The sequence below is a fragment of the Pogona vitticeps genome, chromosome Z (assembly GCF_051106095.1).
Source record: "Pogona vitticeps strain Pit_001003342236 chromosome Z, PviZW2.1, whole genome shotgun sequence".
Classification (NCBI taxonomy): Eukaryota; Metazoa; Chordata; class Lepidosauria; order Squamata; family Agamidae; genus Pogona; species Pogona vitticeps.
The window spans coordinates 499,354-523,002 of NC_135799.1; the positions used below are offsets into that span (position 1 = coordinate 499,354).

Consider the following 23,649-nt stretch of genomic DNA (forward strand, 5'->3'; position numbering starts at 1 on the left):
CTTATGTTCCACAAGGTCTATTTTGTGATATCTGTTAATTAACGATGGAAGTAAAAATCATCAGAAGTGGCATTTCAAAATGCACTGCATTTATTGTATTTTCTCTCTGTTTTGCATTACACCAGCATTTTGTTATTTATTCTTTCCAGTGGAAACCAGCACAAAATTGAATGAGCTTCTTCTGCCTTCTTATCTTTCCACATTCCATGCATTTGTACGGTTTTTCCCCAGTGTGGGGCCTTTGATGTAACCTAGGTTTATCACTCCGACTAAAGCTCTTTCCACATTCCAGGCATTTATGTGGTTTCTCCCCAGTGTGGGTCCTTTGATGTGAAGGCAGATTTCTTCTCCTGCTGAAATTCTTTTCACATTCCATGTTTTTGTATGATTTCCCCCAGGGTGAGTTCTTTAAACTGAACTAGCAGCACTGGTCTGAAGCTGTCTCCACGCGTCAGGCGTTTAAGCTGTTTCTCCTCTATCTTATGGGTTTTTCTAAGCTTTTCTTCCCGGCTTCACACTTGACTCTTTTCAGGGCCAGAAGAAGTGGCTCTGTATAATTCTGGCCATCATGTTTGTTACCTGATAGAGAAAAAAGATGTCTTGAGAATGTAGCACAGAGCAGAATCTAACTGGAGGTCTTTGACTCCTTTGAAAGGCATATGTCTCCTGAAGGCTTTACTGGCAACATTTGAAAAATTACCCATACAGTATTGTGAAAGCAGCATGAACTCCCCTTGCCTGAATTGATACTTCCCAAAGGGACAGTAATGGGAATCTATAGTTGATTAATATTAACCACTATCCGAAATAATCCCCTTCATGGATTGCTGCCTTGTCGTGGCGAAGGGGCTTGAGTAATTCAGAGAAACTATGGGCTATGCCGTGCAGGGACACCCAAGACGGACAGGTCACAGTGGAGAGTTCTGACTAAACACGATCCACCTGGGGCAGGAACTGGCAAGCCACTCCAGTATCTTTGCCAAGAAAAATCCATGATCAGAAACAAAAGGCTAAAACATATGACGCTGGAAGATGGGACCCTCAGGTTGGAAGGCGTCCAACATGCTACTGAGGAAGAGCAGAGGACAAGTACAAGTAGCTCTGAACTAAAATGGGCAGGAATGGGTGAATTCAATTCAGACGATTATCATATCTACTATTGTGGGTAAGAACCCTGTAGAAGGAATGGAGTAGGCCACGTAGTTAACAAAAGAGTGGGAAAATCTGTACTGGGATACAATCTCAAAAATGATGGAATGATTTCAATACGAATCCAAGACAGACCTTTCAACATCACAGTAATCCAAGTTTGCCTCCTACTCTCTGCCTCTGTGTATCTTTCACCCCTTCATCTGACATTGGGATTCAATATTGAAAAATTTTCCCTCAATGTCCTCTCCTTATGACCAAAGACCATCATCCCCAAACTTTATTTCAATTATGTTTCTGCAAGAGATTCAATAAGTTTTGGGGAAATGATGGACAAAGATTTTGTCAATTTTTTTAAACTATGGGAACCTTAAGGGAGAAATCCTCAACCCAAATTTATGTCTGTACGTATGTATGTTTTAATGTAGCTCTGAAGCTCCTATTCCCTCAGGTCTTCACGAGGTTCTCGCTCTTCTTCCTTCTTCGCTGCCACCAGGTATTGCTGTCTCAATACCAATCACTCAAGGAGACATGTGTACTTTTGAAACTTAACTTATTTGATCAGGGAGGTTAACATCTGATTAATGTACAGTAGGTAAGTCACAGGTTGATAATCACTTGAATCTGAATCAGAGCTCTATCAACTCTCAGTTCACTCTTAAGTTTCACACAGTCTCTCTCTACCAGGATCTCTCTCACCCACAGAATCTCACTCTAATCTCCTTCACTCCATACACCAGCCTTTATATCCAAACCCCTCCCCCTTGGCACCGCCTTCCATCCCCTAATTGGCTCATTCTCTACTGCTCAGCTGTGACGGACAGGTGAGGGCAGGGCTGTTCGCTACAGTGTGTATATGTCTCTCTCTGTGTGTATGTGCTCTATTTACCACTTGCTTAAAGCAAGTGGCGCCTTCTCTAAAATCCATGCCTGGGGCCCGAAAAAGGGACAACCACCCACACCCGCACCCTGCAATCTCCCCACCTCTTGTTTCTTTCCAGAGGCTGTGCAAAGCTTCCCTTTTCCGTGTGAGAACCTCCCGGCAGGAGCCCTTCTTGAGGAAGAGACCGCACGCCTCCCTCCTCTTTGGGTCTCCGGCTTTCCCTTCCCTTCCTCTCAAGGGCAGCTGAGGCTCCGCGCCCGGCCAGGGGAGACCCTGCCTTGGTCCTCGCAGGAAGAAGCCAAAGAGATACAGGAAGAAGGTTGGCGGGTGTTCTTCTGGGACAGCATCAATCCTGCAAAAACTATTCTCAGAACTTGGAAGAGATCATCAAGGATCACTTTCCCTCTCAAAGGGGGAGAAAGGGCATCCTTTGGGATATTAATCCCCTTAATTCTGCAGCAGAAACTCACGGTGGAGAATTAACAGAAAGTGTTTCTCTCTTAAAGATGTGCCTGAGATGCCAGGTGGAAGGATAGCAGATGCTCCCCAAATCAATCAATCAACTGGAACCTACCAAAAAGATACCATGGATAGAAGCGAGAAGAAGAAGACGGCTCTTTTCCATCTTTCCTTCCCCAAAAATCCAGACATGCAGGAGTGAATTCTTCACTTCATCCTCTTGGATCCCAAAAGAGGAAAGGAGAAATTCAGGGGAGGCCCCATGCCAGGCTGTCCAGGGTTGGAATCTCACCGACAGCACCTGCTCTTGATGACCACAGGGTTGGGCCAAGCAGGACTGGGAACCAAAAAAACTGCACATGTTCAGAGAGGCACTGCTGTAGACAGTAAAACTGGGACTCACACAACCCAGGTTGAAACCTCCACTAAACCAGGGAACTGACAGTGTGTGCTTGCTTTCACAGACCAGAGTTCTCCAGAACTGGGCGACAGAAGGAAGTTGACAGAAGAGACTCAAAGTGAACCTCAGGATATGAGGATTTCACACCAACTCAGTTCTTTGCACTGTCACGCCCCATCTCGGTGGCCCCTCTGGCCCTCACCTGGCACCATGGAAGATCTGGTAGAAGGTGCCCTCCAAACGCTCCCAATGCTTCCTGCGATCGGGCTAAAATTCTCTGAAATACTGATGTAAGCTTTACAACATCTCATCTCCTGTTAATCATACAGTTACTGTTTAATAAATAAGCAAACACAGTGGTGCTTCTGGTCCCAAAGAATGAACGAGATCTCACCTGCCATTCAAGTTTTAGGTGGCTTCTGAGTTGGATTCTTGCTTTTTTGTCCAGAGAAAATCCTGGAAATCATCTGCTGAGTCTCACCTCGTCCTTGGGAGAGAAAAATAAAACCAAATCATTCTGGAGCCTTCTCTGATTGAAAAAACCAAAAGCCTTCCCTTAGCATAGAAGCCTTTGTCTTTTTGACAATCTGGAGAATTCAATTCTTCAAAAATTACATTCTGGTTTATGAATTGGGGGGGGGGAGATTGTGTGCTTCTATACCCATGATTCCAAAAGCCAGGAAATAGCCCAAAACTGCTGCACAATCTCGTGCCCGCTTTGCCAGCTGGAAAAAGGAGGCCAAGCCAGACAGAGCAAAGGGCGTCTCAAGGGTGGCCACAGCCAAGGCAGCCGTCCAGAGGGTCTAAAGCAGGGGGTCCCCCCAACCTTGGGCCTCCGGATGTTCTTGGACTTCTGCTCCCAGAAATCCTGGCCAGCAGAGGCAGAAGTGAAGGCTTCTGGGAGTTGCAGTCCAAGAACATCTGGAGGCCAGAGGTTGGGGACCCCTGGACTCTGCGGGAGACCCTCTTCTGCTCGTTACCCTTCACAGCCCTGACCATGGCTTTGTGTCTGGGGGAGGAGTGGTCACTTGATGAAAAGGGGAGTCAGATTCAGGGATGTTCCCTCGTGTGGTGTCACTCTGCGAATGACAGTGGTACTGGGGGGGCTCCTGTTCAGCCCCCCAACCCTCAGCCTGTGGAGTGTTTCAGGTTTCCATTAATACCCCGCATGGTTCCGGCTCAGCCAGGCAAGACGCTCATGGCTACGCAGCAGTGATTTTATCTTTATTTTATGTAATTTTATATGGTTTTTATAGCTTTTGTTTAGCTGAAGTTTCTATTCTACTTCTTGGCTGAAGGCATGATTTTAACCTTGGTAAAAGTAAACACAGAGATAATGACCACTGGAGCTGCCGAGAGATATTAGAAATACCTCTGTACGACAAAATTACACAACTGCAGCCTTGGGAAGACAACAGAAGAAAATAACACCACTATTGCGGACAGTAAGCACCTGCTTGAATCAAGTCTGCAAGAAAAACATTTACTTTGTTTAAGAAAAGCCGTCTGCCTTCGGGGGTTGTTTGGCATACAGCAGGGGCTGATCCGCTGATTCTGTCAATTTACAATTGACTCACAGTGAGTAAAAGTCCTCCAAGGAACGGGTGGAACAACCTGCCCTTTAATGGTTTATGTTTGAGTGTTTACCGGAGCTAAGAAGTGTTTTTATACAGCTATTACTGACCGAACTGTGAAACCCACATTCTTCTCCCTTTGAGTGGTAGTTTGCACCTGCAGAAGTAGAGGGGGACACTAAATAAGCTTAATTTGTGGAGTAAAACTATGGTCACTACTAGGACCAAAAAAACCTATGGCAAGTTAAAAAAGGCTCTCAAAAAGCGAAATCAGAAATCTATAGCAGACTTCTGTGTGGTCTCAGATCAACGTGAACATGTACCCTCCTATAATCAAAGGCCGCTGAGGGAATTTACATCAAGTACCCCACTTACTACGGACAATGTAGGCATAAGTAATGGAGAGACATACCAGGGGGCTGCAGTCGGAACTCCGCACTCTGGAGGAGAAATCGGCAATTGGTCTCTGGACCCAGAACTCCTCGAGAAGGCTCTCTCTGCCTCTATGGAATCATTCTATAAATACTTAAATCTATCAACACCTGGGCCTAAGGAGAACCATATGGAAGGAACAGTAGGCCCCCAAGATGCTCAAGGGCCCGAGAGTGAACAAACTAGGATTATTTACACCCAACTACGTGATCAGTGTCTCCTCTCAGCTAAATCCAACCAGACCATTTTCAGTAATCTGCATGATCTAAAGAAAGAAATCGCTGATACTAAAGCAATACTACAATGCATTGCTGACATGATAAAGTTGGGGATTTTAAAAGCAGCACCCCCCTCAAACCCTCAGAATACTGAACAGAGAGGACTTCAGGCAAAAAAGGAGCTGGGTACAAAAGATCAAACACACAAAGATAACTCCCTAGCCTTTAAAGGTCAGAGTTACCCACAGTTATCAGAAAAAGCAACTCAAGACCGAATGCTCATCTCCGGGAAGACCCCAAAGGCCTGGGCTGATCCATATGAGCGAAATGAGGACACAGAGGACACAGAGGGACCTGACCTAACATCCTCTAATCTAGAGCTAATTACCATAGACGAATGGTGGGGAAACACCCCAGAAGAACCCTATCCCCAGCATCCACTTGCTGTGACAACATGCAAGGAAAATATACAGATTAAAAAACCCCAATGGTCAGCAACCTCAGACAGTGAAGGGTCCACCCCTGCTGAAAGCCCATCACTCAAGCCTGTGAACCACATCACCATCTACAACTGGCCACTAAGAAAACCAAATGGCACCTGGGCCTCCAACTCAGAAGTATTGCGGACAATAACAGAAATTCTGGGCAAGGATTGGGATGCTCAAATGAACACAAAATGTTACTGCATCTATCCCAGCAAGCCCGGGCAACTAAGAGGCAGGGTGCACTTGATCTTCGCCAATAGTGAACAGGCCCATCATTTTTGGAGCCTGTTGTACAAGTTTGAAAAAATAGCAGTATCATTCAAATGGGGAATACATACAACTTACTCAAATATCAACCTAAGACCGATCACAAAATTGGACACCTACAAACTAACAAATACATCCAGAGAAATTCAGGTTCCAGAACAAAGAGATGGCCCCACAGCCGCTTCCATAAGGAAGATAACAGCCGAAAACCCTAGCTATGACCTGTACAGAGATAGGGCTGAAGCTTCCACCATTTACAACAGATCACCTTCCAAAACCAAATCAGATGGCAGAGGAAAGGAAACGCAGATCAATGTTGCAACCTTCCCAAACAATATCCCAATTAACAAGCCTCGTGATCTTACAAGCAAAATCAAAAACCAGAGTAATCAGGTGAAAATGCTCTCAAGGCCAAGGCATCTTTCAAAAGGTATCACATCTTCCAGAAAAAATAGAATATACCATCCATACAAAGAGAAGTTACATCCAGCCTGCTCGATGGGAACTATTTCCGACTCCACCTCCGAGTGGCATACGGGCAATAGATATGCCCCTTTAGTAGCTTATCCCCAGAACTGACTATTGGAAGGCAAAAAATATAAACATCTTAAGAAGCCTTTGTCCAGGAATATTGCATGGGGGGAAAACAAACAAAAAGTCCAACTCCACAAAGATACCACAGTTCCAAACACAACAACGACTACCTACCTGGGTAGAGCTGAAAGATATCCCTTTAGCAGAGAGACACAAAGAAATCAAAACAATAAAGACTGGGCCCGTAAAGATTATCCTTTTCCCACACCAGTTGCTCCCCTCACCTACAGAGGATGTCAGTCATCAGATGTATCCCTGCCTGCTCTGGAGAAGCTAAAGTTATACAAGGAAGGGAACCCCATTAAAATGCTCTCTGCCACAAGAGGGGAAATGATCCCAAAGGCAGAACAACTGAACATTCAGGAGCGAAATGAGGCAACAGATACTCAAGAATCGCGGTGTGCTCCAGAAAGCAACCAAACATCTGCATCTAAAATTGAACTTTTATCATGGAATGTGGCAGGTTGGACCAGATGTATCTCCCAAACCCACGATACTCCTTTCTTTCGTAGCAAATATGACATCATTCTTTTGCAAGAAACTTGGTCTGACAAAGATATAATTCTAGATGGTTTCAACTCTTTCATGGTAAAGGCAATCCCAGGGCGCGGACCGGGGAGACTGAAGGGGGGACTGAGCATCCTGGTATCAACGGCTCTGAAAGTTAAATCTACGATGAAACCCCCCCTGAGACAGCTGGCCATGGCAGTAGTACTTACAGGAAGTATGAAAACCCTATTGATTATTAACATATACTTACCTCCCACATCCAGAAAAGCTGAAACAGAAGGAAACTGGACAGACCTTGAAAACTATGTAAGAGAGCTTATCATGGAACATCCGGATGCTTTGGTCCTGACTGGTGGGGATCTAAACGCCCGTATGGGACCAGATGATGACTATCTGGGAACCAAATTTAAGATGATAGCCAACATAAGAAATGATAATGTGGGGACCCTGAATCAGGAGAGGGCATCTAAGGACCAACATGCAAATTATGCCGGGGCCTGTCTGTACAAATTTGCCTACAGACTGGGCCTCTCAGTTTTAAATGGCACAATCACAGGTGATACTCCAGGAAAATACACATTTATGGCAGCAACTAAAGCTAGTACAATTGACTACATCCTGGTGTGCAGGGGACTCCTTTCCATGGTCAAAACTCTCCAAGTACTTCCTTACATGGAGGGGGATCATTTCCCCCTACATCTAAGTTTCCACCTAAACGTCAGAAATTTAGACACAGAACCAAGATATCATACTGAAATTACAGCACTAGAAAGAGTGGGTTGCCGAGTAAGATGGTCACCTAAACTGGCACAAAATTTAAAACAACTTTTAACTTCGAAAAATCTGATTGATGCCCTTAATCCAGTAGGAAGCCAGACAGTCCACTGGAATCCCATAGATAAATATGAAATTCTCCTACAATTACAGCCACATCTCGTCCATTCATATAGCAGAAACCTTCAGAATTCATATAACCGATCCAAACCTTGGTTCAACCAAAGCTGCAAGGCAGCAAAACAATTAGTTAATCAGACATACCAGGAATACCTGAGAGCAGAAGACCATGTCAAAAAAGAGGCCCTCCTAAAACTACTGGTACATAAGAAAGAATACAAACAGCAGATACATCACAGTAAAAGAGAACACACGAGAGAACTATGGAGGAAGGTGATTGAAGCAGCAAAAGCCAAAAATCCATCCCTTTTCTGGAAACTAATCTCAGGCAGACTATCAGAGCCCAAACACCCATTATCCTCTTGTATTCCACCAGATAAATGGGTATCCCACTTTACAAGTATGTATGAGGATGTCATTGTACCCCCTTCTCCAGTAATGCTTGGAAGCGCTCCCAAATGGCCCCCGGTGACCCCAGGTGAAATAATAGCTCATATAGATCAGTTAAAAAATGAAAAAGCCCCAGGCCTTGATGGCATCCCACCAGAACTCCTAAAAGAAAACAAGACATGGTGGGGCTCCTTTCTAGCACCTCTCTTCACCCATATTAATGACACAGGCCAAATCCCAATATCATGGAAAACGGCCACAGTGGTCCCATTTTATAAGAAAGGGAAAAGGGAAGATCCAGCCAACTACAGGCCAATAAGTTTGCTGAATATTATAAGCAAACTATATGCAAGGCACCTCCTAGACAAACTCCTGGAGTGGCTCGAAGTAGAAAATATCATTGGGGCAGAACAAGCAGGCTTTCAGCCAGGGAGATCCACAATAGAACAATGCCTAATTATACAGCATCTTATAGAGAAATACTCAGCCAAAGGAGTAACATCACTCTATGCCGCCTTTGTGGACTTTAAATCAGCATTCGATTCTATATCGAGAACACACCTCTGGGACAATCTATCAAACTCATCTATAGACAAAAGACTTCTATATCTAATCAGGGCCCTACATGAAGAAACATACCTGAGAGTCAGGTGCAGCAGACAGGGACACCTCACGGAATCTGTGCAAACGCACAGAGGTGTTAGGCAAGGCTGCCTACTGGCACCAGCATTATTCATATTTTACATAAACGACTTATCAAGCTGGCTTAACACCGCCGATCTCCATTCACCTAAACTTACAGATAGAACAGTGCCAGCCTTACTCTATGCTGATGATACAGTAATTCTATCCAGAACCCCCATAGGGCTGAGGAGGGCACTTAAGAAGCTTGCCTCATACTGTGAATATAAATCATTAACGATTAACTATCAGAAGACCAAGATAGTCGCCTTTGGACAGAGACCCAAGAGTAGGTCATGGCAAATAAATGGACACAGTATCGAGCAGGTGAACAGCTTCAAATATCTGGGGGTAGTATTACAGGCCTCAGGATCTAGGCTTCAGCATAGTAAATTTGTGGCTGATCAGGGAGAAAGATCGGCAAATAGTATAGTAAAATTCCATCTCTCCCAAGGAGGGTCCTTCATACCAGCAGACCTCAAATTGTACAGAGCAAAGGCATTAGCCTAGCTGCTGTACGGCTCATTCATGGGGCCACCCAGTTCTCACTTCACACCACAAGAAATAGTCCAATCCAAATTCTTAAGAACTATACTCCAGGTCCCAAGATGCGTGTCAAATGCAAGGATAAGGCTAGAAACAGGATGCCTTAAAGTAGAAGCCTGGAGTAGAATTCAATCTATATATATGTGCTAAAGGGACAGTTAAATCCAAAAGGCCTATTTTCCTTGTTATTTAAAGATAACTATCAATCTAAGTGGGTTAAATCGGTCCAGGGCTACTTGGGGAAAATTGGCCTCTCACCTCAGGCACTTATATCCTCTGGAATAGAGCAGGCAAAACAAACAGTTAAACAAAGAATAGAGGACAATGAATATCAAACAGACCTTTCTAGCATCCAAAATATGGCAGCAAGGACTTACATCAAAAATTGTATGGTACCGGCCAAATACTTAACATCTTTGGAAATTAAAGGAATTAGAAGAGCCTTTACTCTGGCAAGGTGTTTGGCCCTCCCCTCTGCTGTACTAGAAGGGAAGTATAAAAATACCCCTTTTGCTGAAAGGTTATGCTCCTGCCACCTGAGGGAGATTGAGACCATACAGCACATGTTCTTCACCTGCCCATTGTATGAAGCAGTGCGAAAAGAGACTATAACCCCCTTAATAGATAGATTGCCAGGACGTTCGGAGGGAAAAAGGCTTGAGTTCCTTCTCTCAGATGCTGATGTCCAGATCACCTGTCGGGTTGCGAGGCTCTGTGTAGCAATACTTCGATTGCGGAAGTTAAATACCAATTAGATTGCCGTTCCCAGTTGTATGTATGCCAACATGTTCTAATGGAATACTGAAAGTTAGAAATTTTAAGGTTTTATAAGGTTTTATACTTATGTGACTGGTCTAAGGACTGTAAATAAACTATTGATACCCCGCATTATTTCACAGAGGCATGAAAAACCAGAAAGAGGCTATGAAGAAGAATGTGGTGTTCCGGCACTCCCCGTGTGATGATGACATGCAACTTCCGTCTGCTTTTTAAGATCTTCCAGGAGGCCCTTCACTCAGCCTCTCAGCCCCCAAGGTCTGGCCATCCAGCCGACCTCCGTCCCCTGCGCCAATGAAAACAGCAAGACATAAACAAGCAAAGAGGAGAAAGGCAGGAGAAAAGTAATTTTGAATGAATGAATGGATGAATTCTAAGCTAATTAAGAATCTAGTGACTGAATTTCCTGCCTCTAAGAAAGTCTATTCCTGGAAAAGAACAGGAGATTCAGACAATTTCCTGAGAATATTTTTGTAACCAAAAATCAGCAGCAGCACACAAGACTCCACAAACACACACACACACACTTCCTTCCCTTGCAGGGGTTTCAGCAGACGCCTTGCCTGCCATAGAAATGAAAAATCACCATCATCCACATCCCTCCCTCCCAGCCTGCCCCGTCTTCTCCCTCCTCCAAGCCCCATTTCTCTGTGGACCCCTCCTATCCTATCCTCCCCCACCTCTACCCCACCCCTTTGCAACCCCCTCTTCCTTCCCCAAAGCTTTCAAACAAAAGTGGTTTCGTGGGGGGGGGTCGCGTCCAGACTTTGGTTGGAGAAGGTCGGGGGGTAAGAAGCACTCACACAAAGGGGGCCCGTCTTTCTTTCCCCCCCATCCGTATTTTTCTTCTCTTTGGGGGAATATATTTCTAGGGACACCCCTCCCCCCACTGCTCCCTCCCACCTCCATTGGGATCCACAGGCGGGAAAGAGGGCGGGAAGGGGCGGGGCTAGAGAGGAAAAGTGGGAGGGGCATGACCTCCACTTCCCATTCCGGATCCCCCTCCTCTTCTCAGCGGCGATGGGTGGGAGGGAGGGATGTGGATGATGATGATATTTCATTTCTGCGCGCATCTGGCAGCCAAGGCGGGTGCTGATGCCCCTGCAAGGGAAGGAAGTTCCTGTCACGAGAACCAGGCCCTGACCTGAACCCAGACCCTCCATCCCACCCCCGTCTCTTCCCACCCACAGCAATGGCAGCAGGAGAGCCCCTGGGGGGAGGAGCTGCCCATTTCCTACACTGGGAAAAGTGGTTGTTTCTGTGCGTGTGTGCGTCTTGCACAGAGTAACACAGGCAGCCCTTCTGCAAGAATGGAGGCCTGTCAGGCACAAACGCGCAGAGAGAGTCTTGGGGGGGGGTGCTTCCCTTCCTCCCTTTTCTCCCTTCCTTCAGCAGGGAGGCTCTCCCGTCTCCCCCCCTTCCTTCTTCCCCTCCTCGGACATTGCAGGAAAACACAATTGTTTTAACCTCTAGGTCAGATTTAATGAGTTCACGGTCTTGGTGGCTATTCGTGGCCTCCTCCTCCTCCTTTCCGTCTCTGGGGGGCGGGGAAATGTGGGTCAGATTCAGGCCAGAAAGTCTTCCCGGTCCTCTATCTCTGAGGGAAGGGTCTCCTCCTCTGAGGCTCTCCCGGGAGGCCCCTCGCCAGATCCCCTTCAGCCTCTCCCAAGACCCAGCAGAGAGAAAGCCAAGGGTTTGGCAGATGGGGGAGGGGGGATAGAGAGGCTTTCACCCCCACACACACACACATGGGTCCCTTCCAGGCTCTGCCCTTTCCACTCCTCCCCCCCACCCGCTTTGTTCTGGGTCCTCCCCTACCTCCCGCCCCTCCGTCCGGATCATAGGGGGAAGAAGACCAGCTGCTCCCAGCATTGCTGCATCAAAGGGTAACCCATGAGGAAGAACTTCTTGAGGGCACAAGCCATTCAGCCGTAGAACGGACACTGGAGTATCCTTTCATTGAACATTTGCAAACAGAGGATGATGGATGCCTACCTTTCTAGCAATGTGGATCTCCACCTTTGGCAGGAAATTGGACTCAGCGACCTTGGAGTCCCTTGGAGCTGTTCTGTTTTATGACTCCGTTCTGTCTTCTTGCTACTGACACCTCCCGACAATCAAGTATCCTCTTCCTGCTAGTTCAATGGCAGTCTGGCCGTTCTAAGGCATCCATCTTAAGTGTTACATCTGAACACAATAAGTTGTGTCACAGATTTTAGTTAGGTTCGAAAAATGTATCTCGGTGTTTTAATCCTTAAAATCACATAATTCCTGCCAAGACAGACAAAAAATACAATGTGAAAGAGAAGAGATGCAACTAAATGTCTCGAGGTTTAAAATGTTTCTTTTACCAAAAGATACAGCCTCTCCAACCGTAGGAGAAAGGACTGCTTACCAAGAGTGTCCAGCATCCGGCAGATCTCCTCCGTGACTTCTCTGCGCAAAGCTTTCTGGTCCAGATCCAGCCATGCCCACTCTTCCTCCTTAACAGGCACAGCCACTTCCTCAAAGGCCACCAGGCGCTGGAAGAAAAAGGGAAACAATCCTTCTTCCCAGAGTGACCAGACAGGATGGGTTGGTAGAATGGACGAGAAGGAGAAAGAGGGGGGACTGTGGCTTCCACCTGGAAAGGTGTGCAGGGGGTGGGGGTGGGATAAAGCAGCCAGGTGGCCCCCCACCCATCTCCCTAGAGAAGCTTCGTCCCACCTGACCAGGTGCCACGATCTCCCACACCTTACAGGTGAAAACCAGCTTGAAAGCCCTTCTGCTTTCCCGTCCAAACCAGATCTTCTTTTAGAGGAATCTGCGATTGCCTCCTTCAGAGGTGAAAGAGAGACTCCCACCCCCTGGGTCTGAAGGGTGCCAAGACAATTCCCTGGCTTTTGCCTGTTTCTAATGTATTAATCCATCAGCCAAAAGCAGGGAGATCCAATAGATATTTGTTTATTTTCAGCTGAAAGAAAAGCAAATAGTTGCAGACTTCACTCAAGAAAACATGTAAAAGAGCACGCCACACTCATTACAGAATATACTTTTATCAGTGCCATTCCATGTATCTGGTCAGTAATCTAGTTCACAGGCCTTATCTCTAGGCCAGTTAAGTCCACTTGTCCAGAGACCTTTTGCCCAGGGTACCCTTTTTACCTAAAAGTTGCATTCGACCAACATATGCATGAATGGATTTGCCAAGGGCTTGCACCATGTCAGGTGTTTACCTGCAACCTCATTTCAGGGATTTTCCCACAGGAAACACTTGCAGTCCAGGTAGGGGATGAAGCTTAGGAAGAGGGTGAAATATATATATATATACAGAGAAAGAGACAGACAGACAGACACAGAGAGAGAGAGAGAGAGAGATGCCCTTTGTGTGTGTGTGTGTGTGTGTGTGTGTGTGTGTGTGTGTATAAAACGGAGCTGAACAATTAATTAACACTGAGGTTGTAAACTCAGAAAGTGAGATGGGAGGGGGGAGGTTTCTGATTACTCCTCAAACCTTTCCTCACACAGGCCGCACACCCCCTTTTGCAAGCGTCTTGCCATCTTTCAACTTGCCCAGAGAGAGCCTTCCTTCCTCCCTCCCCAGAGATCTGAGTTTAAAAAAAGAAGGGGGTGGGATCCAGGCCCCAGAGCTCCCCCTCCTCCCCTTTGACTCCCCCCTCCGCCTCCCTCTCGAGGAGACCCAGAGGGGGAAAAGCATTGCCTTGGCTTCCACTGGATAAACAGGCCTTTCTCAGTCTAAAGCTTTAAAGGAGGCGCTCAGCCACGGAGAGTCCCTGCCCCCCGGGAGGGGGGGCACCCACAACCTGGGGATGGGGTCCCCTCCTCCTCCTCCTCCTCCTCCATCTGACAGGCTCTACCTCGAAGGGACGTTTTTGGCCTCCTGCTCCTCCTAGAAAGACGCCTTGCCCGCCATCCTGGAACCTGTTCGGGAAAACTGAGCCCCACCACCCCCACTGCACTCTGCCAGGGACGCGGGTGGGTGTCTACTTGTCAGAAGGCATCCCCCTCCCGTTTTCTCTTTCTCCTGAGGGAGGAATTTTTAAAAAATGAGCGACTACTAAAACTCGCCCAACCGCCTTCCTGAGGCGAGACGTTCGGGCCGCCTTCTCCACTGCGCACGCGCCACAGAAATCCCCCCACACACACACCTGGCTCACCCACGCCCCCTCTGTGGGGGGAAGAAGAGCGCATGCGCGTGAGGGAGACCGAGCCAGGGAGGGGACCTCCCGCGTGCGCAGAGACGAGCCGTGGGTGGGGCTTGGAGGGCAGCCTGTCCGTCACTCTGTGTGTGTTTAGTCGTTTAGTCGTGTCCGACTCTTCGTGACCCCATGGACCAGAGCACACCAGGCCCTCCTGTCTTCTACTGCCTCCCGGAGTTGTGTCAGGTTCATGTTGGTTGCTTCGCAGACACTGTCCAGCCATCTCATCCTCGGTCGTCCCCTTCTCCTCTTGCCATCACACCTTCCTAACATCAAGGTTTTTTCCAAGGACTCTTTTCTTCTCATGAGATGGCCAAAGTACTGGAGCCTCAGCTTTAGGATCTGTCCTTCCAGGGAGCACTCAGGGTTGATTTCCTTTAGAACTGATAGGTTTGTTCTCCTTGCAGTCCAGGGGACTCTCAAGAGCCTCCTCCAGCACCACAATTCAAAGGCATCAATTCTTCGGCGGTCAGTTTTCTTTATGGTCCAGCTCTCACTTCCATACATCACTACAGGAAAAACCATAGCTTTGACTATTCGGACTTTTGTTGGCAAGGTGATGTCTCTGCTTTTTAAGATGCTGTCAAGGTTTCTCATTGCTTTCCTCCCAAGAAGAAGGTGTCTTTTAATTTCGTGGCTGCTGTCTCCATCTGCAGTGATCATGGAGCCCAGGAAAATAAAATCTGTCACTGCCTCCATATCTTCCCCTTCTATTTCCCAGGAGGTGATGTGACCAGTGGCCATGATCTTAGTTTTTTTGATGCTGAGTTTCAGACCATTTTTTGCACTCTCCTCTTTCACCCTCATTACAAGGTTCTTTAATTCCTCCTCACTTTCTGCCATCAGAGTGGTATCATCTGCATATCGGAGGTTGTTGATATTTCTTCCGGCAATCTTAATTCCGGTTTGGGATTCCTCCTGTCCAGCCTTCCGCATGATGTATTCTGTATATAAGTTAAATAAGCTGGGGGACAATATACAGCCTTGTCGTACTCCTTTCCCAATTTTGAACCAATCAGTTGTTCCATATCCAGTTCTAACTGTTGCTTCCTGTCCCACATATAGGTTTCTCAAGAGATAGATGAGGTGGTTAGGGACTCCCATTTCTTTAAGAACTTGCCATAGTTTGCTGTGGCCCACACAGTCAAAGGCTTTTGCATAGTCAATGAAGCAGAAGTAGATATTTTTCTGGAACTCTCTGGCTTTCTCCATAATCCAGCGCAAGTTAGCAATTTGGTCTCGAGTTCCTCTGCCTCTTCGGAATCCAGCTTGTACTTCTGGGAGTTCTTGATCCACAAACTGCTGAAGCCTACCTTGTAGGATTTTGAGCATAACCTTGCTAGCGTGGGAAATGAGTGCGATTGTGCGGTAGTTGGAGCATTCTTTGGCACTACCCTTCTTTGGGATTGGGATGTAGACTGATCTTTTCCAATCCTCTGGCCACTGTTGGGTTTTCCAAACTTTCTGGCATATTGAATGTAGCACCTTAACAGCATCATCTTTTAAGATTTTAAATAGTTCCACTGGAATGCCATCACCTCCACTGGCCTTGTTGTTGGCCAGGCTTTCTAAGGCCCATTTGACTTCACTCTCCAGGATATCTGGCTCAAGGTCAGCAACTACATTGTCTGGGTTGTCCGGGATATCCAAATCTTTCTGATATAATTCCTCTGTGTATTCTTGCCACCTCTTCTTGACGTCTTCTGCTTCTGTTAGGTCCCTCCCATTTTTATCCTTTATCATGTCCATCTTTGCGCAAAATGTTCCTCTAATATCTCCAATTTTCCTGAACAGATCTCTGGTTTTTCCTTTTCTGTTATTTTCCTCTATTTCTTTGCATTGTTCATTTAAGAAGGCCCTCTTTTCTCTCCTTGCTATTCTTTGGAAGTCTGCATTCAATTTTCTGTATCTTTCCCTATCTCCCTTGCATTTTGCTTCTCTTCTCTCTGCTATTTCTAAGGCCTCATTGGACAGCCACTTTGCTTTCTTGCATTTCCTTTTCTTTGGGATGGTTTTTGTTGCTGCCTGCTGGACAATGTTACGAGCCTCTATCCAAAGTTCTTCAGGCACTCTGTCCACCAAATCTAGTTCCTTAAATCTGTTCTTTACTTCCACTGTGTATTCATAAGGGATTTGGTTTAGATGATACCTGAGTGGCCCATAGGTTTTTCCTACTCTCTTCAGTCTAAGCTTGAATTTTGGTATGAGAAGCTGATGGTCAGCTCCAGGTCTTGTTTTTGCTGACTGTATAGAGCTTCTCCATCTTGTCCACAATAGTAGATATGATAATTGTCTGAGTTGAATTCGCCCATTCCTGTCCATTTTAGTTCACTGATGCCCAGGATGTCGATGTTTATTTTTGCCATCTCTTGTTTGACCACCTCCAGCTCCCCAAGGTTCATTCCAGGTTCCTATGCAGCATTTTTCTTTGCAGCATCGGACTTTCCTTTCACTTCCAGGCATGTCTGCAGCTGAGCGTCCTTTCGGCTTTGGCCGAACCACTTCACAAGCTCTCAAGCTACTTGTCCTTGTCCTCTGCTCTTCCTCAGTAGTATGTTGGATGCCTTCCGACCTGAGGGTCCCATCTTCCAGCGTCATATCTTTCAGCCTTTTGTTTCTGGTCATGGGGCATTCTTGGCAAAGATACTGGAGTGGCTTTCCAGTTCCTGCTCCAGGTGGATTGCATTTATTTGGAACTCTCCACTGTGACCTGTCCATCTTGGGTGTCCCTGCACAGCATAGCCCATAGTTTCTCTGAAGGAAGTCAAGTGGGCCTCAGAGAAATTGGAAGTCTGAATAGTCAGAGAGAGACAGGCGAGGGATTGGGGGGGGGTCTGCCAGACAAAGGAAGAGAAAAATTTGGAGCACAGAAAATTAGCCTAAAACAGGTCAAAGCCCACTTCATACTTTAGGGTCAAAATAACAACCATGACACCAACAAACAATACTATTTCTTAGAGAAGCACAAGTCCTCAGGAACAAACGAATATCACACTCACACCCATTCAGAACAACGTTAGGAAAAATAGTAAGAGACATGTTCAATATTTTCTCACCCCTTTTCCTTTGCTGTTTATTATTTTCTTGTTCCTTGGGATATACCTTCTTCCATGGGAGAACCTGCTCCTTAGGAAACCCTCCTCCTTGGGATACCCTGCTCGCTGCGCCATTTCTGTCACGAAAGGGTGACTACTGGTTCTTTTGTATCCTAGCAAGAACAACATTAAACAGCAAAGGACCTCACAAGACACATTAATATATGTTGATTATCAATTAATACCTATTGATTACAATTCTAAATAAAGGGGTTTCATGCATTCATCACATTCACACCACATACATACTCACCAAAGAGAGAAGAATTCTTTATCTGCATTGTCCAAGTTCCAAAGAAGGTAGTTGGTTTCAGAAGCTTTTTGGTCTCAGCAGACAGACAGGCTAAGAGGCAAAACAGACAGAATAATGTTTGCCTAAACCCCTCTTCTTATATCCTATTTAGGCAGGTTTTTTAGTAGAGCATGCGTAGAAGAGATTCCTTTGTCTCAGGTTGCTCACATGGCATGCGTGGTAGAGATATATGGTCCTTATCACCTATTGTGAAGTATGGAATGCTTAACAGGTCTTACATCACTTAGTGGACAGGTATGGAATTGGCTTTGCTCAGGAGCGTCTCCGTACCAGGGTCTTCTTGAACCCCTTGACTCTACTCTCAGCGGCAGATGGTTTTTGTCAATTTAGTTCAGAATGTCAACAGTTCAAAAGTTGAATCTCTCACAATGAGGGCTTCCAGCTAGAAATACAAAGTCCCATAGTTCCTCTGGTTCTGTTGGTCTCCATCTTTGTGTCCTAACTCTCTTTTTGGTTCTTCACCTGATCCAGGCCAAACATGCACGTTCATCACAACTGGTCCCATCACCTCCTGGGAAATAGAAGGGGAAGACATGGAGGCAGTGACAGATTTTACTTTCTTGGCTTCCATGATCACTGCAGATGGAGACAGCAGCCACAAAATTAAAAGACGCCTTCTTCTTGGGAGGAAAGCGATGACAAATCTTGACAGCATCTTGAAAAGCAGAGACATCACCTTGCCAACAAAAGTCCGAATAGTCAAAGCTATGGTTTTTCCTGTCATGATGTATGGAAGTGACAGCTGGACCATAAAGAAAGCAGACCGCCGAAGAATTGATGCCTTTGAACTGTGGTGCTGGAGGAGGCTCTTGAGAATCCCCTGGACTGCAAGGAAAACAAACCTATCAGTTCTAAAGGAAATCAACCCTGAATGCTCACTTGAAGGACAGATCCTGAAGCTGAGGCTCCAATACTTTGGCCATCTCATGAGAAGAAAAGACTCCCTGGAAAAGACCCTGATGTTGGGAAAGTGCGAAGGCAAGAGGAGAAGGGGACGACACAGGACGAGATGGCTGGACAGGGTCATCGAAGCTACCAGCAAGAATCTGACCCAACTCCGGGAGGCAGTGGAAGATAGGAGGGCCTGGCATGTGCTCTGGTCCATGGGGGGGGGGGGGTCACGAAGAGTCAGACATGACTAAACGACTAAACAACGAAGTGAAGAGTCGTGCTGTGCATGGAGATGATGGAAGATACTGATGGAACCCCCTTTCCTCGGCTCTGCTCGTCCGTGGGGTCTCCTTTTCCCTCCCCCCCTTTTTCTGGCTCTTTGTGGGGAGACCTTGGGAGGGCTTTCCCCCCCCCTTTGGAGCCTTCCTGCCCTCCAACCGCCCCCCCCATTGTTTCTGCCATTATCCCCTCCCGTTCGTGCAGGGAGGGGGGAAGGGGGAGGGAACCTAGAACTATGAAGGGGAGGGAGAAGAGCCCCTCCCCCCAGGCCCCTTCGAACGAGAGCCGGAAGCGGGATCTGCAGCGCCTGCCGGGGGGGGGGGGGGCGCCTGGAGAGAAGAAGAAGCGGGGCTCTTATTTTTTTGGGGGGGTGTTTGGCGCCTCCCGGATCAGGACCCGGACGGAGGTGGGGTGACGGAGGGGCAGGTCGGGTAGGGATGGGTGGGATCTGCACGGGGGGGGGGAATGAGAGGTGGCCACTCTCGGGGGGGGGGCGGCTTCTCCGGACATGGCCGAGGTTCCCTCCTGCGGTTGCAAGGCCGTTTTTCCTTCTGGGTCTCCTCGAGGGGAAGGGGATTCAAAGGGGGGGAGAGGATCTCCGGGGTCCATATCCAGACCCCCCCCTCCGCCCCTGCAAGGCCATAGGAGGAGGAGGGCTTCATCATCCACGGAGAGGGCGGGTGGGGGAGTTTCCTTCCCTGCGAGGAGACCCTCCCCTTCCCCCCTGAATCCTGCCAGCAGCAGCCCCGGTGTGTGGGGGGGAGAGAAACGTGGGAGAAAGTAAGTTGCCTCCCATCTCTTGCCCCCCCCCCCCGTGCACGTGCCTCCCTCTCATGACGTGGGACGCCCCCCTCCCTCAAAGGGCCGAAGGGCTTTCTTAAAGGGCTGGACAGGGAAAGGGGGCGGCGCTGGGGGGCAGGAGGGAGGTGGAAGAGGCCCCATTCCCAGTGACTTGGGGGGCAGGTGGGCAGGAAAAGTGGGGCTGGCGAGGGAGGGGGGTCCTCCCTGCCCCTTCCCTGCAAGGGGGGGGGAACGTCTGCCAGACCTCTTGCTCTTTTGCGCGCGCACGCACACGCACAGAGAGAGAGAGAGAGAGAGTTTGTTTCTCTGTGTGTGTTGTGTGAGTGTGTGTTTGCATTTTCCATCCGGCAGAGAGGAGGGCTGACCGGATCCCTCTCAAGACCAGATCCTGAGCTGAGGATCAACTGCAAGAGGGGGGGGCGGCTTTCTTGTTAGGTTGCTTGTGTGAACACAGACTCTCTTTTCCCGAAAGGCAGGCAGGAGAGAATCAGGAGAGAGAGAGAGAAGGGGGTGGACTTTCCTCCACGGGATCTTTCTGGAGCGGAGGCTGGAAGGGGGATCCATCTCCCCAGGAACGGTTCTTCTCTCCCCCCCCCCACTGACAAAACGCTTCAGGACTTTGGGTCCTGAAGGCACCATTCAGGGCCATCGGCTCTGCAAAAGACCTGCCCCCTCACTCCTCCTCCCAGGGGATTCGCCCTCCTGCCTCCAGTTCGTGGCTCTCCGTGGGGTGGAGCAAAAAAAGGGGGCTTTGGAAAGAGGCCGGAAGAGGCTCCGGTCCTTCCACGTGGAGGGCAGGAGGAAAGAAGGACCCGAAAAGGCCACTCGGCCCCTCTGGATCTGGAGCATCTCCCTCTCTGGGCGGGTCTTTTGTGGAGTGAATGCCTCTGAAGGGTCCGTTCCAGACCAAGTGATCGCAAAACGCTTTGCTTTCCAGCAGGGGCAGCCCACACCAAGCCTTTTCCCTGCGAGGTTGGCCGTGAGCTCAAAGGGGAGAGCAAAGCAAGGTTGGGGGTTGGAAGAGAGCAGGCGAGAAAAGTCCTGAGACCTGAACTCTGCCCGCCTTGGGTCGGCAACCCCACGACACACGGGGCCCTTGGCCCACAGAGGGGGTGCGGAGGCCGAGGGGCGCCTTTGGAGACACGCTCTGCGTTAGGATCCCTGAAATGACAAGAAACGACGAAGGGTCCCCTGAGAACAGAAATCCACCACATCACACGGGCTCTGGTCTTTTCTAGCTGTTGATTTTGTTTACCATGTTCAGTGTAGCTTTGGTTTGATTCTTTTCAAGGTTTGTAGACTTGCTGTTTCTAATTTTTAAATCTTGTGTTTTAAAGTTTTACATAAGCTGCCTTGTGACTTTTTTTAAGGAGAAAGGTGGGGTAAAATATTTTAAATAAATAGTGGGAGAAATACCCTCTTGTATGCTGATGCTTTCATCGCAGGTGTCCGCGGGAAGCATGGTCCCTGTTGCTCTCTGGTTCCCTGTTTTTCTTTTCTCCTAGGAAGGGGCGAGACTGAGCTGAATTCCCTTTGCTTTTTCTGGGACCAAAAATAAAGAACCAAATCCCAGATCCCTCCAACGTTTGCAAGGTCAGTGAGATTTCAAGAGGTGGCTGAAGTAGCCTTGCCCCACGCACACATTCTCTCTCCTCTCAGTTTTCCTGGCCCAGGAAGGATTTGAATCCAGGTCTCCTGGTTTCCCGTCTGGGACTCCATCCATGACAGCACAGTTCTTCTTTGAGCATGTGCAAAGTGCTGGTGTTTGGGGGTACGGTTTTCTTTGCATCTTATTTAGGTGTATTATTTAAAATAAAATCTCAGTCCTGCTCACCCCGACCTGATGCTCCCCAAGGGCAGGTCCTCTTGACAAGAGGCAAACCTTGGTCGTCCTGATTTGGGCCGTGTGTGTGGGTGGGGTTCCCTTCCAAGCCTCCCTTCTTGTTCCCCCTTGACAGACAAGCCAGACTGGGGGGTTTTGCTTTGCACCCTCCACCTGTACTTCGGACTCTGATGATATTAACAGGGAAGGTCATTTCTCTTCCCACCTTCTCCTTCATTGGGAGGATAAAAGGGACAATAGACTAAGGCTGAACCCAAAGAAGATTGGGGGGGGGGTTCCTCTATCTGGGTTCCCCTTTTGTCTGTGACTTCGGTGGTTCCCAACGCTTGCTGGGTGTCCTTCTGGACCCGAGGCTGCCAATGGACAACCCGGTGGCGTCTGTGGTCCGATCCGCCTACATCCCTCTCAGATGAATTGCGCAGCTGCACCCCTGCCAGGACGCCCTGTCACTCCCTGGATTGGTCCAGGCACGGATATTCTCAAGATTAGACTGCCGTAATCCTCTTTATGTGGGGCTTCCCTTGAGGCTGACACCGGCCGATGCAAGATGGTCTCCTCTGTCCCCCGCTCTCCCACTCCAGCCGTCTCCTCTGGGAAGGCGATTCCATACCCCCGCGTGGATGATGGTTCTTCCATTCGATATTCTCTCTTTCCTCCTCTGCTATTTGTGTCCACCCTTCCCGTATCTTCCGGCTCCATCCTCTACTCTCCCATTTGCCCCAGTAGAAAGGCTGAGCGAGGGTTCCTTCCCCTTTCTACCTCTTCCCTTGGTCTCATCATCCTCCCCCAGATAGGAATCCACGAGTTCTCCATCTAGAAACCTTCCCACCCTTCTAGCAAGAGCTTGCTCTGTTCCCCTCTACCCTTCTGGCCTCTCACTTCTCTCTCTCACTCACTCGCTCTCTCTCTGCTCCTCGTCCTTCTGACTCCTCGTCTCCTTCCATTTCTCTTCCCCTCACGTCCGACAGGGGTGGGTGAGTTTCCCCTTTCCCCCTTTGTCCCCTTTCCCCTCTTCGCTGGCTTGGGCTCCCTCCACTTTCTTTGGGTGGGGGGGGTAGGCCCGTCTTGCCCCCTTTCTCCCAATGGGGCTCTTGTGAGTCTCTTCTTCCCCCTTTTGGGATCCTGAAGAGGGAACTGAAAAAGGAACTTCTGCTTTGGGGAACCAAAGTAAGGATTTAAAAATTACGTAAGAAAAGGAGGTGAACGTTTCAGCCTGGACTTCTCAAGACTTCACTCCCAAGCCTGGAACAGAAGTCAGCAGATGGGAGTGAGGCAGAGCGATGCCTCCAGCTCCCTTCTGGGTTTTCTGTTTCGCCTATTTTGGAGTCCTCCGACCCTGGAGGCATTCAAGGAAAACTTAGGCCATCCCCTGGCAGATCTGCTTTGACGGTATCCCTGCCTTGAGCAGGGGGCTGGACTGGATGGCCTTCTGGGCCCCTTCCAACTTCACTGTTCCGTGATTCTATGGTTCTACGTGTGTTTGGCCTCTTGGCGGCATTCCTAAATAGGCCACCTGCTAATGAAATTTAACAAGGAGGAGGGCAAAGTCCTGCACCTTGAAAAAAGAAACCCGTCACCCAGTTACATGTTGGGGTATCCTTGTGTCAGCAACACTATAAGCAAAAAAAGATCTTGTCAAAATAGATGACAAGCTGAACAGGAGCCAGCATGTGACGTGGCTACAAAAAAAAAAAAAGGGGGGAAATGCTATTTTACGCTGCAGTAACAGAAGTATAGTTTTGAAATCCTGCAAGGTGCTAGTCCTTCTCAATTCAGCACAGTTTTGGCGTCGCCTTGATTATTGCACCCAGCTCTGGACACCACGCTTCAAGAAGGATGCTGACATCCTCGGAAAAAGTTCAGAGGAGGATGATCAGGGGACAGATCCAGCCTCAAGAGGAAAGGCGGAAAGAACTGGGCATGTTTAGCCTTGAGAAAAGAAAACTGAGGGCTGAAATGATAGCACTTT

General features: G+C 48.1%; 1 long non-coding RNA gene across 6 annotated transcripts; it reads right to left on the reverse strand.

The window, feature by feature from the left end:
* Positions 1 to 67: 67 nt before the first annotated feature.
* Positions 68 to 18,583, reverse strand: LOC140702919 (uncharacterized). 6 transcript variants are annotated; one of them, XR_013539570.1, is made up of 6 exons: positions 13,475 to 14,197; positions 12,655 to 12,781; positions 12,255 to 12,530; positions 4,878 to 10,545; positions 3,286 to 3,378; positions 68 to 579 (listed from the first exon to the last, which is right to left on the reverse strand). It is a non-coding gene; the product is annotated as an uncharacterized LOC140702919 (long non-coding RNA). The 6 variants fall into 6 exon arrangements; XR_013539568.1 differs by lacking the exon at positions 13,475 to 14,197 and adding an exon at positions 17,807 to 18,583 and having other exon boundaries at positions 3,286 to 10,545; XR_013539569.1 differs by having other exon boundaries at positions 3,286 to 10,545; positions 12,255 to 12,446; positions 13,475 to 14,174.
* Positions 18,584 to 23,649: the final 5,066 nt, after the last annotated feature.